Source organism: Palaemon carinicauda, chromosome 36 (assembly GCF_036898095.1).
Source record: "Palaemon carinicauda isolate YSFRI2023 chromosome 36, ASM3689809v2, whole genome shotgun sequence".
Taxonomy (NCBI): domain Eukaryota; kingdom Metazoa; phylum Arthropoda; class Malacostraca; order Decapoda; family Palaemonidae; genus Palaemon; species Palaemon carinicauda.
Window position 1 is genome coordinate 11,123,380 of NC_090760.1, and position 17,500 is coordinate 11,140,879.

A 17,500-nucleotide genomic window follows, 5' to 3' on the forward strand; every position below is an offset into this window, starting at 1 on the left:
TGAATGTTGTAAGTAACCATTATGTAAGAGAATAAGTTTCACACCTTAATGATATTTGAATTCAAGTCTGAGACTTTAAATTATAAGCACTCATTACACATCTGTCCCTAATCATTGTCGGCTTGAAGTTTAGTTTAAGTCTCTTTTTCCTTAGCAAAATCTTTTTCCTCTATGAAGGTAATGGCAGCCCATGATCATGATAAACATAAATGAAGCACTGCGTCACCAAGTTCTGTTATCCAAAGCACATAAGTACACACACAAACACACACACACACACACACACACACACATATATATATATATATATATATATATATATATATATATATATATATATATATATATACCTATACATGCACACACACACACACACACATATATATATATATATATATATATATATATATATATATATATATATATATATATATATATATATATATAATATGTGTGTGTATGTATGTATGTGGATAAATAAATACAGATAAATAGAAGTGCAGGTAAGCTTATTTCAAGGGAAAACATTTTCAGTTTTAGATAAGAATTCACCTTCCTGACTCTCACGTTTTATGCTCATTTACTACTTGCCTTAGGTCTGAAAGACGCGTCTTTCTATGTAGCACCTATGATTCTATTAAGAGATGATCACCACTTACATGCAAATCTCGAGACACCTGTTTTTTCCGCTTTACTTTATCAACATTTATAGTTCTAATAATGTCAGAAGTTTTCAGTATTTACTTGGAGGTTGTCTCTACATTAGGTAATCAGGTGCAATGTACTTTGTATACAAACAACAGCTAGACAAGAACAAACAAATAGTTATATAAATTTTTTGCATTGTAAAACTTCTAACAGTTTGCAGTAAACGTATTTACACTCTTCCAAAGAGCAAATTCCATTTAGATTTGAGTTTTGACAAACTTATGCAGGATCAATGATCATTCAGATGACTCTCCGATGCACTATTTTCTTATCTTAATTATATGGGATCTATAACTTATTCTGCAAGCAGGAGGTCTTGCTTTGCCTCTTAAGTACTCTGATAAAGTCCAATTGACTTTACCCTTCCATGCAATACAAAACATAACTGAATCTGAAACCTGTGTTAAATAAAGTAATTTCATCAAGAAACATCATTCCTTACCAGTTCCACTAAATTTCTTATCTCAAAATTCATAAAACCTTTAGTTATTTTTGGTTCACAAGGATTTTTATTCCTTTTCAGTCTTTAAAGGCGAGAAATCAGTCATGCATGGACTTATGTACCTACAGAAGGTGTTTTTTTAATTTGAGAAAAAAAAAGGTATTATTTAGAAAAAAAAAAGTTACACCATCTCTTATGAATAAGAAAAACAAAAAATAATTTTCTTTATTTTACGGTACCAACGGTCGCAGCAGAAATCCTTCAATTTTTACTTAAAAGTTCTTTTTTTGCGAAATATCCCACAATAATTACGTCATATGTAAAATGAATACTAGTACAATATTCTTTGAAAGACAAAATTCCAAACAGTTCAACACATGTGATTATACCAAAGTTATAACCGTTATTTACAGGCTTGTTTTTCATTAATCTTAGATCAATTTAAATGGTACAATCTATGCGAAGCTTATATGCTACTTTGTTTCATTGTTCTGAGACGACTACGCACGGAGGTAAGTAAATGATCATTAATATAAGATCATCTAATGATTCGGCACTTACATTCAGCTCATATTAAATAGAAAATAATATTTTCCTGCACCAAATGTGTCCCACTTAGGTCTATCTCACCTCTTTTCTTTCTTAATATAATGTGTTAAGATATTAAGCATGTGGCAAACATTATCCATGTCGAATTTTCGTGGATTATACTCCCAAAAAACTTGTACTTTTTCTAGTTTGTCAATGACATGAAACCTTCTCTGACACCCTATGCAGTTCAGATTGTAGATGATCTTTAATAGTTTATTTTTCCAAAGTTTCCATTGTAAGACCTGAATTTCTTGTTTAGTAAAGTATCTTTTTTTTCTTATTCCAGAAGACAACCTTCACAATTATTTACTTATATGGTACCTGCAAAACAGCATTCAGGGTCACAGCTTACAGCTGCAGAAACAATACTTGAAAAAAACTCACTGCACCCAATATACTAAGGATACAGCTCTTTAAGAAGGGTTATTCTTTCCAGGTTTTGACTGTTCATTGACTAACTATAATGGAGATAACTAATATTGAAATAACATTCTATTTTATGTATTTCGTTAAGAGCTTGCCACATAAATTGGATATTCAACATTCCTGAAGCTTTTGGATTAATTATTTACACATATGATATAGGAATCTTTGGTAATTAACTACCTTGTTAAATTTCTTAAAATACTGCAATCCTTGTTTATATTTCTCCAATTTGAACTCACTAAAACACATTATACTACATATAGAGAGAGAAAGACTGAATATAACCATGCTCATATACAAATACGATTATGAACGCAAAACAATTGTGTAAACCTGTACGAAGATTTAATCTTACTAAGACATCAGATAGGGGGACATTTGAGTGTGATACATAATCTCTGAGAATTATCTTCTAAACGCAAACATGTTTCTCCCTTCTAGATTATGATCTATCTATATGCAAATCCCATCTTCATGCATTTCCGTCTATTTAATAATCGTTGACCTATCTTGACATAGCACCTGGTTCTTTATAGAAAACGTTATGGTTCCTGAAAGCAACATTTGCCTTATTACAATCATAGTGCTTCAAGCTTGTCGTCTCATATTTAAGAGTATTGGCAAAATTATACCAATAATAAAAATGATAATAAAATAACATTTTACGTCAGTGATTTTGTTACAACTCTTCCAAACTGACGTAAAGAAGAGGTTTCAAAGCATACTGAAATTTAATCCTTGCTTTAAAAAAATTCCTTTAAACTCTTGTAACTTCTTCGCTGGAAATACTATATCTATGTTATCAACTGGATTCAGACTGTGACCAACAAACTAAAACACCTGTTCATCTTGTGAACGGCGCTGACCTTTCCTAAGATTCCTTTCAAACCTCAACACTTGCCGTATATATTTGCCAGAAAAAAAAATCATTCCCATAAGTTAATGCTTTTTCTGTATCATACAAAGAACAGGAATCATGTCGATAAGAAAAATATAAGTATTAAACATTTCCCCATTTCATACTTCCTTAACATGAGTTAAGGCCTTAGAGATTATAGCTGTTATAATTGTATCTTATGTCAATTCATTATTGCACAATGAAGATGGTAATCAGGAGGCTAAGGATTTTTTTTCTAAGGAGTTTTTTATAAGGATTTTTTTTTTTTATATTTGGTTGGAATTGCCAAACATAAGAATTAAGGCTTTAAAGTTTAAATCTATTACCATTTTATCTTAGGCCAATTCATCAGTGTATATAAAAAATGGTAATTAGGTGGCTAGTTAATTTGTTTTTCTATGTTTGGATGGAATTGCCAAACATAAGAGTTAAGGCTTTAGACATTATAGGTGTTACCCTTTTATCTTATGCCAATTCATTAGTGTACAATGAAGATGGTAATCAGGTGACTAGGGATTTTTTTTTTCTATGTTTAGATGGAATTGCCAAACATAAGAGTTAAGGGTTTAAAGTTTATTGGTATTACCTTTTTATCTTTTGCCAATTCAGTAGTTTACATGAAAGATGGAGATCAGGTGGCCAGGGATATATTTTTTTTTTTTTTTATGCTTGGTTGGAGTTGCTAAACATGAGAGTTAAGGCTTTAGAGTTTATTGCTGTTACTATTTTATCTGATGACAGTTCATTAGTGTACATGAAAGATGGTAATCAGGTGGCTAGTGATTTTTTTTTATGCTTACATAAGAGTTAAGGCTTTAGAGACTGAAAGTGTTACCATTTTATCTTATGACAATGTATTAGTGACATGAAAGATGGTAATCAAGTGGCTAGGATTTCATTTTTTTATGCTTGGGTGGAATTGACAAACATAAGAGTTAAGGATTTAGAGATTATAAGTGTTACCATTTTATCTAATGCTAATTCATTAGTGCACATGAAAGATGGTAATCAGGTGGCTAAGGATTTATTTTTCCATGCTAGGGTGGAATTGCCAAACATAAAAGTTAAGGCTTTAGAGTTTATTGCTGTTACTATTTTATCTTATGCCAATTCATTAGTGTACACGAAAGATGGTATCAGGTGGGTACGGATTTTTTCTTATGCTTACATAAGAGTTAAAGCTTTAGAGATTATAGGTGTTACCATTCTATATTATCCCAATTCATTCGTGTACATGAAAGATGGTAATCACGTAGCTAGGCATTTATTTTTCTATACTTGGGTGGAATTGCCAAACATAAGAGTTAAGGCTTTAGACATTATAAGTGTTACCCTTTTATCTTATGCCAATTCATTAGTGTACATGAAATATGGTAATCAGGTGGCTAGGAATTTTTTTTTATTCTTGGTTGGAATTGTCAAACATGAGAGTTAATACTTTAGAGTTTATAACTATTGCCATTTTATCTTATGGCAATTCCTTAGTGTACATGAAAGATGGTAATCAAGTGGCTATTGATATTTTTTTCTATGCTTGGGTGGAGCTGCCAAACATAAGAGCAATGGCTTTAGAGTTTATAGCTATTTTATCTAATGCCAATTCATTAGCGTACATGAAAGATGGTAATCAGGTAGTTAGTAATTTTTTTTTTTTTTATTCTTCGATGGAATTGCCATACATAAGAGTTAAGGCTTTAGAGTTTATAGCTATTACCACTTTATCTAATGCCAATTCATTAGTGTACATGAAAGATATTAATCAGGTAGCTAAAGCTTTTTTTTTCTATACTTTGATGGAATTTCCATACAAACTACGTCATGGGAAACATAGCAGTGCTGAAATTCATGGGCAATTCTCAATTCTTTGGTGCTAAACTATATATTTAGGAAAAAACATTCCTCACATTAACACTTATAAGACACTAACATTTAAAGGTATTCATTTTTAATAAGTCTTTTACTATGAAAACTTCAATCTTTTAGACACTTTTCAAGGAGTTACGAAAACAATGAAAAATAAAAAAAAATTCTTTGGGATTTTATTCAGTTGTTCAAGCTCTATTTAATTTTCTCCTAGTAAGTTCAAATAGAAATACCCAAGTAACGGCGCAAAATAGCAAAAGGCGAAATAAAATTAAGAGAAATGATGGGGAAAGGAAAATAGGAGAGCTTTACCCCCAAAATAGCGAGATCGACTTCTTTCACAAATGTTGATTTCATCATACCTGTACCAACATTTCTTTTGAAAGAAAACACATTCTTATACGATATCATATTAGTTTAGTATGCATTTTTTTTAAGGCAGAAATTTCTATACATTACACATTACTTTCATATGCATTCACTCACTCTCCTATCACATATGGTGTTTTTTTATGTCAGTATCTTGTTCTGAAAAAGCTGGAATCTCGTATAAACAGCCTTTCTTTGATTTGATCCATAGGAAGGTCAAGAATCTATGAATAATCACAACAATTAAATTCTATATCCGAATAACAATGATTTTACGAGATCTTTGATTGACTGAAAAGGTTCAGTGAAGCTTTTCAGACTTTATCTGTATTTCTTACTTCTAAATTAACAACGTATTTCTTATGGCACTGATTGAATATAATGTCTCAAATGGAATTGCGCAGGAGACAAAAATATAACGATTGAAAATCCAATAGTAATTGGAAAATCTTTATTTGAACTTACTTTTGTGTTACTTAAAACCATGATAATATTGAAGCAACTTAACAATGAAATGAAAAGAACAGTTCAAAAACGTAAATAGCAACAAAATTTCAATTTCATAGAAAAAAGTTCCATCGGCCGAATAAAGAAAAAGGAAATCAGGCGTGATCAAACACAGCCTGGTGTATTTACGGTAAACATTAATGCTAATAATCATTCATCTTATTTAAAACCAAATTCATCTTTATTATCAAATTATCTGATATTTCATATCATTTTGATGGTTTAACAAATAAAATGACATGAATGATAAGCAGTTTATCTAACACGTATCTAGCGCTGGGAACGACCATTTCAACGAAGATCGCGGCCATTTTGTTACCACTGTCACATTCCCAAGTATGCGTCAATCATTTAGAGAGACAAAGAGTTTTTCCTACTTTCATAAGTAATCTGTACGGAGAGTTCTCCCATAGAGATTATCAAAAGGATTATGAAATAAAAAATACGCAGGGAATTACATATCTGCTTGGCTACCCACGATACCCACTTAATAAAAGTTCAGTATTATGAAATATAGAACAATAAACAGCTTACATTACAACTATTTCACAACTACTACTAATCTCGAAGGTTCCTTATTTCATGAATGATTTTTGGTGGCTTCCTTATTTCATGAATGATTCTTGGTGGCTTCCTTATTTCATGAATGATTCTTGGAGGTTCCTTATTTGATGAATGATTATTGGTGGTTTCCTTACTTCATGAATGATTCTTGGTGTCTTCCTTATTTCATGAATGATTCTTGGAAGTTCCTTATTTCAGGAATGATTCTTGGAAGTTCCTTATTTCAGGAATGATTCTTGGAGGTTCCTTATTTCATGAATAATTCTTGGTGGTTTCCTTATTTCATGAATGATTCTCGGAGGTTCCCTGTTTCATGAATGATTCTTGGTGACTTCCTTATTTCATGAATGATTCTTGGTGGCTTCCTTATTTCATGAATGATTCTTGGTGACTTCCTTATTTCATGAATGATTCTTGGTGACTTCCTTATTTCATGAATGATTCTTGGTGACTTCCTTATTTCATGAATGATTCTTGGAGGGTCCTTATTTCATGAATGATTCTTGGTGACTTCCTTATTTCATGAATGATTCTTGGTGACTTCCTTATTTCATGAATGATTCTTGGTGACTTCCTTATTTCATGAATGATTCTTGGTGACTTCCTTATTTCATGAATGATTCTTGGTGACTTCCTTATTTCATGAATGATTCTTGGAGGGTCCTTATTTCATGAATGATTCTTGGTGACTTCCTTATTTCATGAATGATTCTTGGTGACTTCCTTATTTCATGAATGATTCTTGGTGGTTTCCTTATTTCATGAATGATTCTCGGAGGTTCCCTGTTTCATGAATGATTCTTGGTGACTTCCTTATTTCATGAATGATTCTTGGTGGCTTCCTTATTTCATGAATGATTCTTGGAGGGTCCTTATTTCATGAATGATTCTTGGTGACTTCCTTATTTCATGAATGATTCTTGGTGACTTCCTTATTTCATGAATGATTCTTGGAGGGTCCTTATTTCATGAATGATTCTTGGTGACTTCCTTATTTCATGAATGATTCTTGGAGGGTCCTTATTTCATGAATGATTCTTGGTGACTTCCTTATTTCATGAATGATTCTTGGTGACTTCCTTATTTCATGAATGATTCTTGGAGGGTCCTTATTTCATGAATGATTCTTGGTGACTTTCTTATTTCATGAATGATTCTTGGTGACTTCCTTATTTCATGAATGATTCTTGGAGGGTCCTTATTTCATGAATGATTCTTGGTGACTTCCTTATTTCATGAATGATTCTTGGTGACTTCCTTATTTCATGAATGATTCTTGGTGACTTCCTTATTTCATGAATGATTCTTGGTGACTTCCTTATTTCATGAATGATTCTTGGAGGGTCCTTATTTCATGAATGATTCTTGGTGACTTCCTTATTTCATGAATGATTCTTGGTGACTTCCTTATTTCATGAATGATTCTTGGTGACTTCCTTATTTCATGAATGATTCTTGGTGACTTCCTTATTTCATGAATGATTCTTGGTGACTTCCTTATTTCATGAATGATTCTTGGTGACTTCCTTATTTCATGAATGATTCTTGGAGGGTCCTTATTTCATGAATGATTCTTGGTGACTTCCTTATTTCATGAATGATTCTTGGTGACTTCCTTATTTCATGAATGATTCTTGGTGGTTTCCTTATTTCATGAATGATTCTCGGAGGTTCCCTGTTTCATGAATGATTCTTGGTGACTTCCTTATTTCATGAATGATTCTTGGTGGCTTCCTTATTTCATGAATGATTCTTGGAGGGTCCTTATTTCATGAATGATTCTTGGTGACTTCCTTATTTCATGAATGATTCTTGGTGACTTCCTTATTTCATGAATGATTCTTGGAGGGTCCTTATTTCATGAATGATTCTTGGTGACTTCCTTATTTCATGAATGATTCTTGGAGGGTCCTTATTTCATGAATGATTCTTGGTGACTTCCTTATTTCATGAATGATTCTTGGTGACTTCCTTATTTCATGAATGATTCTTGGAGGGTCCTTATTTCATGAATGATTCTTGGTGACTTTCTTATTTCATGAATGATTCTTGGTGACTTCCTTATTTCATGAATGATTCTTGGAGGGTCCTTATTTCATGAATGATTCTTGGTGACTTCCTTATTTCATGAATGATTCTTGGTGACTTCCTTATTTCATGAATGATTCTTGGTGACTTCCTTATTTCATGAATGATTCTTGGTGACTTCCTTATTTCATGAATGATTCTTGGAGGGTCCTTATTTCATGAATGATTCTTGGTGACTTCCTTATTTCATGAATGATTCTTGGTGACTTCCTTATTTCATGAATGATTCTTGGTGACTTCCTTATTTCATGAATGATTCTTGGAGGGTCCTTATTTCATGAATGATTCTTGGTGACTTCCTTATTTCATGAATGATTCTTGGTGACTTCCTTATTTCATGAATGATTCTTGGTGACTTCCTTATTTCATGAATGATTCTTGGAGGGTCCTTATTTCAAGAATGATTCTTGGTGACTTCCTTATTTCATGAATGATTCTTGGTGACTTCCTTATTTCATGAATGATTCTTGGTGACTTCCTTATTTCATGAATGATTCTTGGTGACTTCCTTATTTCATGAATGATTCTTGGTGACTTCCTTATTTCATGAATGATTCTTGGTGGTTTCCTTATTTCAAGAATGATTCTTGGAGGGTCCTTATTTCCTGAATAATTCTTGGTGGCTTCCTTATTTCATGAATGATTCTTGGAGGTTCCTTATTTCATGAATGAATCTCGGAGATTCCTTATTTCATGAATGATTCTTGGTGGCTTCCTTATTTCATGAATGATTCTTGGAGGTTCCTTATTTCATGAATGAATCTCGGAGATTCCTTATTTCATGAATGATTCTTGGTGGCTTCCTTATTTCATGAATGATTCTTAGGAGATGTTTATTAGCCTTATATTTTACTTGAAAACCTTCAATTATAACCAGAGATTTATTAGAGAAAATACCTGGTGTTTTTTCAATCTCTGTTATAGGAAATCAAGATAAAGTTCTTTACGATAAATAAATCATAAGACATGAAGATCTTAGATATGATCCAGCAAGCTACTAAATGTTACCCTTTATGTCAGTATTACATACTCAATAATCTAAGCCAATTCATGTTTACATAACATCTTGTTCCAACGACATAATCAAGAGCAAATGTTGTAACTCATAACCATGTGAAACTTATTACAATATGCAACTTCTGTGCATTGGTAAGTATAATGGAAATAGAAAAATAATTAAATCAGCGTTTGGAAAACCATAAATCAAGGTTTATTCTTAAGGTTTATTCTTAACACCATAGTTTTTATGAATTAAGCTTAAAATCCTTGTTTCCTAACCGCATCATGAGCTTGTATTTAAGAACCAATTTTGTAAGAAAATAATTACGAATACCAGTTTCCAACAAACGCTATCATTTAAGCACAATACATGCACATGCTACTGTGCCTTTGTCATAGTTATTCTAGCTTTATTCAAAATTTCCTTTTCTGTTCTTGTTTTAAAAGTGTATGTAGCAACACAAATACACACTCAAAATATCTCAACAGCAGCTCTAGGTTTTGATGTTCTCATGTCAAAAGCTTATAAATCTAAATTCGACAAAAATGTCGAATCTACTTTACTTTCAAACAACTAATTTCGATTTGCATTACCAAAGAGTTGTACTTTTTCATCCACTTTTATATATATATATATATATATATATATATATATATATATATATATATATATATATATATATATATATATATATATATATATCATATATATATACTGTACATATACATATACATATATATATATTCATATATATATATATATATATACATATATATTAATACATATATATGTATATATACATATATATATATATATATATATATATATATATATATATATATGTATATATACATATATATATGTATGTATATATATATATATATATATATATATATATATATATATATATATATATATATATATATATATATATATATATATACTGTACCTCTAATTCATCTACTGGAATGTTCAGTTCATCCTCCTGTAAAGATTTAATTTTGTTTTAATGTCATCAATCTACCATAAAGACAGTTTCCTTGTCCATTCTGTCTCTTTCCTGCTTATTATTAACCTTTTACAAAAGAAATGCTTTTTTCAGTTTCCTTATTTTCCTTCTGTAACTTATTCTCTGCTGTTTGTTTTCCCTCTCTTTTGATAACACACTATGTCACCGACAGGTCTTTTGGCGAAAATCCTCAACAAGAATAGGATGAGAGTTGGTGTGATCCAATAAAGACAGGACGTTTCTCTACTCAGTTTCTCTACCAAACACAGCAAGTTTTCCCGAAGCTTTTGATACGAAATCTCACAGGTCGTGTACAAGTACTGCCATCTGTCAGATTATCTGAGCATAGCTTGATAAGGCTGAAGCTTAGCTCTGTTCCCTCAAAAGGAGACTTGGAAAAGTTTTGTTTGGAAAGGAAGTCATGTCTGCGTAGAAAAATGTTTTCTCCTTTTCAATTATTTTCATTCAATATTGGTTGTTTTTCTTCCGTTAATTACAAGAATTAACTACAAGTTTCTCTTAGAAGGTTATGCTGGCTTATTTTACTTTTTGCACTTAATTTTTTTACATGAATTTCAAATCAGTATTTTCTTCCTGTTATTTCTAATTTTGCTTTTATTCCCATACATAAACAGTCTTAACACCTTATTCAATTTTGAATGCTATTAATCATATATTTTGGAGAAATATGAAAAGACTATAAGAGTCATATGAACAATAAAAAAAGTCTCAACTTGACGAGGTAGCGTCACATAATCCTGGTGATGTATTCCCAAAGAAGAAGACTAAATTTCTTCGTATTTCCATCGTAATGTGTTAAAATTAACGTATGTAGTTTTCCCAGATATTTATCAATGTTTGGTAAACACAAAAGAAAATTTGTTGACTGAGAAAATAATCTTCACTGCCATGTGAAAGATAAGCAAGATAGAAAAATCAAGTTCAAGTTCGACATCCAGGTTAGCAGAAAATCGAGAAGATTGATGGAATAGTGAAAATGCATCAAACTATAATAGAACAAGAACCATCTGGATGTAGATCACAAGTGTGGGTATGACTTATCAATTCACATAATCTAAGGAAATTTGTATCTTTATTTCTAGTCAAGTCAGCACTAATACTTCAAGTGTAGTATAACACTGCCTATTTTAACGTCGTCATAAGATGAATATCAATGTAATGTTTGAGAATGTAAACTTTTTCCAAGCACATTAAGGATGACGTAGATTATATCAGAAATGTAAAAGATCACCAAATCAAAACGTGACGCACAACTGTCTTGGAATTTTGGAATTTTTTCTTCTCGATATGCCTACTTTATGAAAAAACCTACATATGCACAAGATTCACGTAAAAATATGTATCACCTAAATTACCTAATTCCTACATGAAGCCTGGGTTGTCATACCTTGAAGACTTCAGGTAGGCCTTTTGAAACAAAGAAGATTCGAGATTTACAAAGGTGACATTACAAAGAATATTACAAAGAGTCTTTAGTTTTACTAGCAAATATACTCATTAAATAGAAAATATACTTAATCTAATAACTCTAATCATGCAGGAAAAAGAATGATCACCGTAATAGGCAAGTTTTTCGTTGGCCAAGACACTAATTGGTCTTTAGTATAAGACTATTGAATGATTAAGCGATTAAGAACAAGTCATAATATTAGAAGACTTTGAAAATGTCAATCATGCATTTCTTCTGTTCCAACACGTACTGGGTATAGTTGCATATTCGATTATGCACCAGTCTACTAAATAAATTCCATGCCACATAAAGAGATAACCTGTAAATGAGGAACTATCTCATAGTTTGCTTTTAAATCTACCTATAACAAAAAGGATGAGTTTGTCAGGTATTAGTATTAGTTTAACCAATGATACCTTGTGTAAACGGAATTCGCCCGTATAGAAAAAATGTCAACTCTTAGAAAACTGTAGGCTAATTGATTCGGGAATATGAAAGTGAACAAGATATACATATTACCATACCATCTGACACCTGAGGCTTCAATTTACAGATAACAAGGGAATGTAAAGTCTAGATTAGCAAATTAAGATGAGACAGAAGTGACAACTATCAAGAAGTTCATTTGGAAAAGCTACTACACTGGCAAAAGGCTTAAGTGAACCTAAATTGTATGGTCCCTTTAATTTTGGATACTTATAGGAAAGAACTGTGGAAAATACAGAGAGGAAGATAATTACTGCATGGAGCATTATAAAATATGGTTTGTCAGTCCTATTCAAATAATATCCAGAGGTTTAAATCGAGAGCCTCACATCATTAATCCAGAATAAGATGAGGAATCTGAAGCAGATAGGGAACGAAAGGAAGAGGATTTTTACAAAATTAAAATCAACAAATGAATATATAGGACAAGAGAGAACTAGAGGGAGATGATAAATGGGAGAGAAAAAATCAAGTCACTGGCAATATATACTAGACCTTACCAGATGTATTAGATTATCCAAAACACTGCAATAATATTTTCCAGAGTTCATGAGATTGGATGATCAGCCGTAAATACTAATTGACCATATCATATAGAAATTATACATATACAAGTAGCCACTTCAAAGATGAAAAAGTGTAGGTTTTTTCTTTTTTGGGGGTGGGGGTGGGGGGGTGGGGGGGGGGGGTGGGGGGGGGGGGGTGAAGGGGGATATGGTAATGCCCAAAAGACAAAAGAAGATTGTACCAAATTAGCAGTCGAGACTACATGATTTTTCAAATTTCAGAGATGTGACGTTAAAATATCGCTAAAACTTGAACAATTAACTTAATTACCGCAAATGCCTTTCAATTTTCTTTACAAAAATCTTAATGTTTATACTATCTCCTCTTGGGACATGCAAATACTACTTTATCCCTCCCTTAATAGCTTTACTTAAAAAGTTAAATTTTCAAATCTATCATTTTCTAAGACATATAAACACTACCTCATCCCTTCCTTAATATATTTCCGCACAAGAAAACTTAATTTTTAAAACTATTTCTACTTAGAACATACAGACACTATCTCATCCCTACCCTAATAGCCTTTTTCTCAAAACTTATGCTATGTCTAGCCATTAGAATAATGTCAACAAGTGAAAATACATATTTGACGTCTTAAATTCTGTTTCAATGCCATTAATCTTATGCCTATAACGTCTTTCCGCTTGCAAAGAGTGGCTTTATGGAAGATTTCTATGAAAATAAACCTGTTTATCACAGCCAGCATTTCCATCCAAACCATGACCTGCTAATCATGGGGCTATAAGATACCTGTGAAAATAAACCTGTTAATCCAAGCCCGCATTTCTGTCAAAACCCTGACCTGCTAATTGTGAGGCTATAAGATTTCTGTGAAAATAAACCTGTTAATCCCACCCAGCATTTCCGTCCAAACCATGACCTGCCAATTATGGGGCTATAAGATTACTTTGAAAATAAACCTCCTAATCCCAGCCAGCATTTCCGTCCAAACTATTACCCGATAAGTACGGGGCTATAGGACATCCCTCTGAATGAGTTGCTCTCTGGATGTCTCCCATCATGTCGTGTGACTTCGGGAAATCTTCTCCTAGTAGTGTTAAGGTGACATTGGCAGTGATGAATGACTAACTCTACTTTACCGGCAAACACTACTTCGATGTTTCTGATTACATATATCTTTAACAGAGATCCATTTGCTGTAGACACATGGAAAGTGTTGGGGGTAGGATTCTCCCTCAGCAACAAGGAATTTCGTATTGGTCATCTAGAAAAAAAGGAAAATATATGCTTGTTTCACTATTAGAGGAAACCAGTCTGGATGTTGCTAATGGTTGATGATCAGGTGGACTCCTCCAGCTGCATGATTTTTTGACAGCCTACACCCTTGCTGCTGGTTTTTTTCATACCCTACTCACGAATCTCCAATGGGAGAAACAAAGAGTTTTTTGTTTGTCGGGCTGTCTTATCAAGCAGCCGCGACACCTGCTAGATAAAACGCTTGCTGATCCTTAAATACAGTACAAGAATAGCTGAAAATTGGGCTCAGCATCTGTCTTTCCGTTACTTAGAAGTTATGAGTGTGTGGTGGCCACTGCTACAGGTGGTTGGGTATGTTCTGTCGATGTCTGCGTGAGGTGAACCTCATCTATCCTTTGTACGAAATCCTTTTGGAGCATGGTGGTTGCGCTGGGATTTGCCGTGACTGCTTTATGTGGTAACTTTACAAGGAGGACTTTGCGAACAAGTCCAGTGTCTCTTGTTGGGAGTCAGGGGCTAGTACAGTGTTGTTACTTGTAGGCAGAGTTGCTTGTAGACGTGTGAGGGCCGTTGATTACCAAACGTCATTCCTAAGCTCTCCAGAAATCTTCTGGCTCTGTTGAGTGGAGGCACCCTGAATGAAGACCCAAGATGAGTCTTCACACTTTTGTATGTGACGGTTGTGTCTGGATCAGCTAATTATACTGCTATTTATTCGAAGATGACGATGCGTAGGAATTTGAGTGCAGTATCAGCTTTTCATGACGCCATCTTCTTTGACCAGAAAATGGTTTCTGCCCTAAAGAACCAGATCTCTGTGTGTTATGTTGTGAAAGGAGGTAGTCAGACGGAGGCAGAGGTGTCGATTTCGTCAGGAGAGTTAGCGCTGTCGGGCATCTTCAGTCACTCAGCGGTCACCAATTTACTGGTCAGGGTTTAGATAGAAATGATAGCTGGGATTAACTGGTTAATTTTGACATAAAGTCCCTCCTTGAAAGGCAATAAGAAAGATTCACATCTCCTAAAAAGGTACACAATTACTATCCAGGTGTGTTTCTGCTCATATGTTAAATGCTTTGAATATGTTTTATTTACAGGAACAGAATCAATTGGATCAACTAAAGCTGAAATTTACAATAATTATTATTAGATACTGTTTCTTGTTTTAAAGATAGTGTCATCGTTCCTGGAATAAACAAAAAACATCTTCGAGGCGTCTTCTTTTTGTTGGAAGTCAAGTTTTCTTGCTGTGTACGAGAAGTCGTGTTTAAATGACCAGAATATCACTATTTATGTAATCTCGTTCTTGAAGAATATTAACTTCTTAGTTACGTATTTAGAGAAAAAAAATTTGTTATCTTTTTCACATCAGTAAGATTACCAGTATATTGAGGACATAAGAGTTGTATTCCTTATAAAAGGTGATTATTCTTATTCTGAAAATAGATCAACCACAATCTATTCCCTGTCTTTGAGATACATTTAATTTAATTCTCACTTTCCAGAATTTCTTGCCAAAAGGGAAAATAAGCAGGAAATATTGAATCGAATCATACTTTAATATATTTTACTAATGTATCAGGTGAGTTTGGATGATCAAATGTCTAGTTTTAATATTTTGGCGACATTCAACTGTGCCAGATATATGATTCTGCTTACATCAACATTGCAACATTGTCTTCTTTTCTATTTCAAGGTGTGTTCGTATGTGTTCTTTTTCATTACAAACTCAGTTGTTTCTCTTTTTATACACCCGTTTTTTTTGTTTTGTTTTTTTTTGCAGCTTTGTCAATGATCTCAATGCCTCAATTCAAGACTCTTTCTTAAAATTAGCACGGGTATCATGAAATAATATGTTAAAATACAAATTAACAATCCTTTCTCTTTGAACATTTTATTTAGAAACAATATTTTTTCTACCCTGCTAAAAAAAAATGCAATGCCTGCACTTTTGAGTAACTTATTTTTGCTACATTTCCTTCTACGGACATGATCAATGGTAATTCGTACCATTGATGTCCGCTTCATATCCTTTCCTCAAGAATAATTTCTCTCCACAGGTAGACGACCCTCATGTTCTTCGTGGATGCTCTTCTGTCCAGTGGTCACTTGAAAGTAATCATGGAATCTAGTCTCATCTTAGCGCCAAGCAACACGCAGCATCCTACCATTTCGCAACTGTTTCATTGGGTGAAGTGCTTGTTCTTTCCTCGTTCATTCAATAATGAAACGTCTTACCATCTGCTTTTTCCGAGCCTCTAAATCTTATATCTGTTGCCACATGCTCTCTTTGTTATCAACTATATTTCCTTTATTTTAATATACCTACGGTAAAAATTGGACTTAACTTCCATTGGCCTTCTCTTATAAGATAGATGAATGCCTTATAGATTTTTAAATAGAGATAGAGTACAAAGAGACCAAACATTACTTTTGCTAGAATTCTTATAAGCAATCACAACGGCTATTACTTTCTATTGTATACATTTCCATTTTTCGGGACAAAAAAGAATTATTAGTGGATGACACAATTACAACGAAAAGCTGAAATAGTGTTAATAAAAATCTCATCAGATAGGTGTAATCATTATTTACATAAAATATAAATTCAAGATGACAAACACTAGACTATTATTTATCGATTGATTTAGTGACGTCCAGATTTTAGTTGCTATCAAAATTTTATGGAGCTGGCCAGCATCGACACATTACAAGGCTCAAAGAAAAGGTAGATATTAGGAATTAGATTCAGAGAATTACTGTTATTAATACCTGTCATCACAGAAACCATTGGTGATTAAATCTTACTTCGTCACAATACAGATTCTTATTTTTTTAATACCAATTTAAAGTCATTCAGATTTCAAGAACGATTTAATGATAGTACTACACTTTTGGATTGGAACTGATACAGCCTAACATTTATTCATGCATGGGATTAAAAATACAGTTATTATTATGAGAAAAGCCTGTGATATGGAAAAGAACACTTGTTTTCTTTCCTGGAATGAAATAGTGATTTGATACAAATTTTAACTTTTTCTTCTTATTATTATCATTATTATTACTAAATGCTAAGCTACAACACTAGTTGGAAAAGCAGGATGCTATAAGACCAGGGGCCCCAACAGGGAAAATAGCCCAGTGGGCAAAGGAAATAAGGAAAAATAAAATATTTTAAGAATAGTAACATTAAAATAAATATTTCCTATATAAACTATAAAAACTTAAACAAAATAAGAGGAAGAGAAACTAGATAGAACAGGTGCCCAAATGTACCCTCAAGCAAGAGA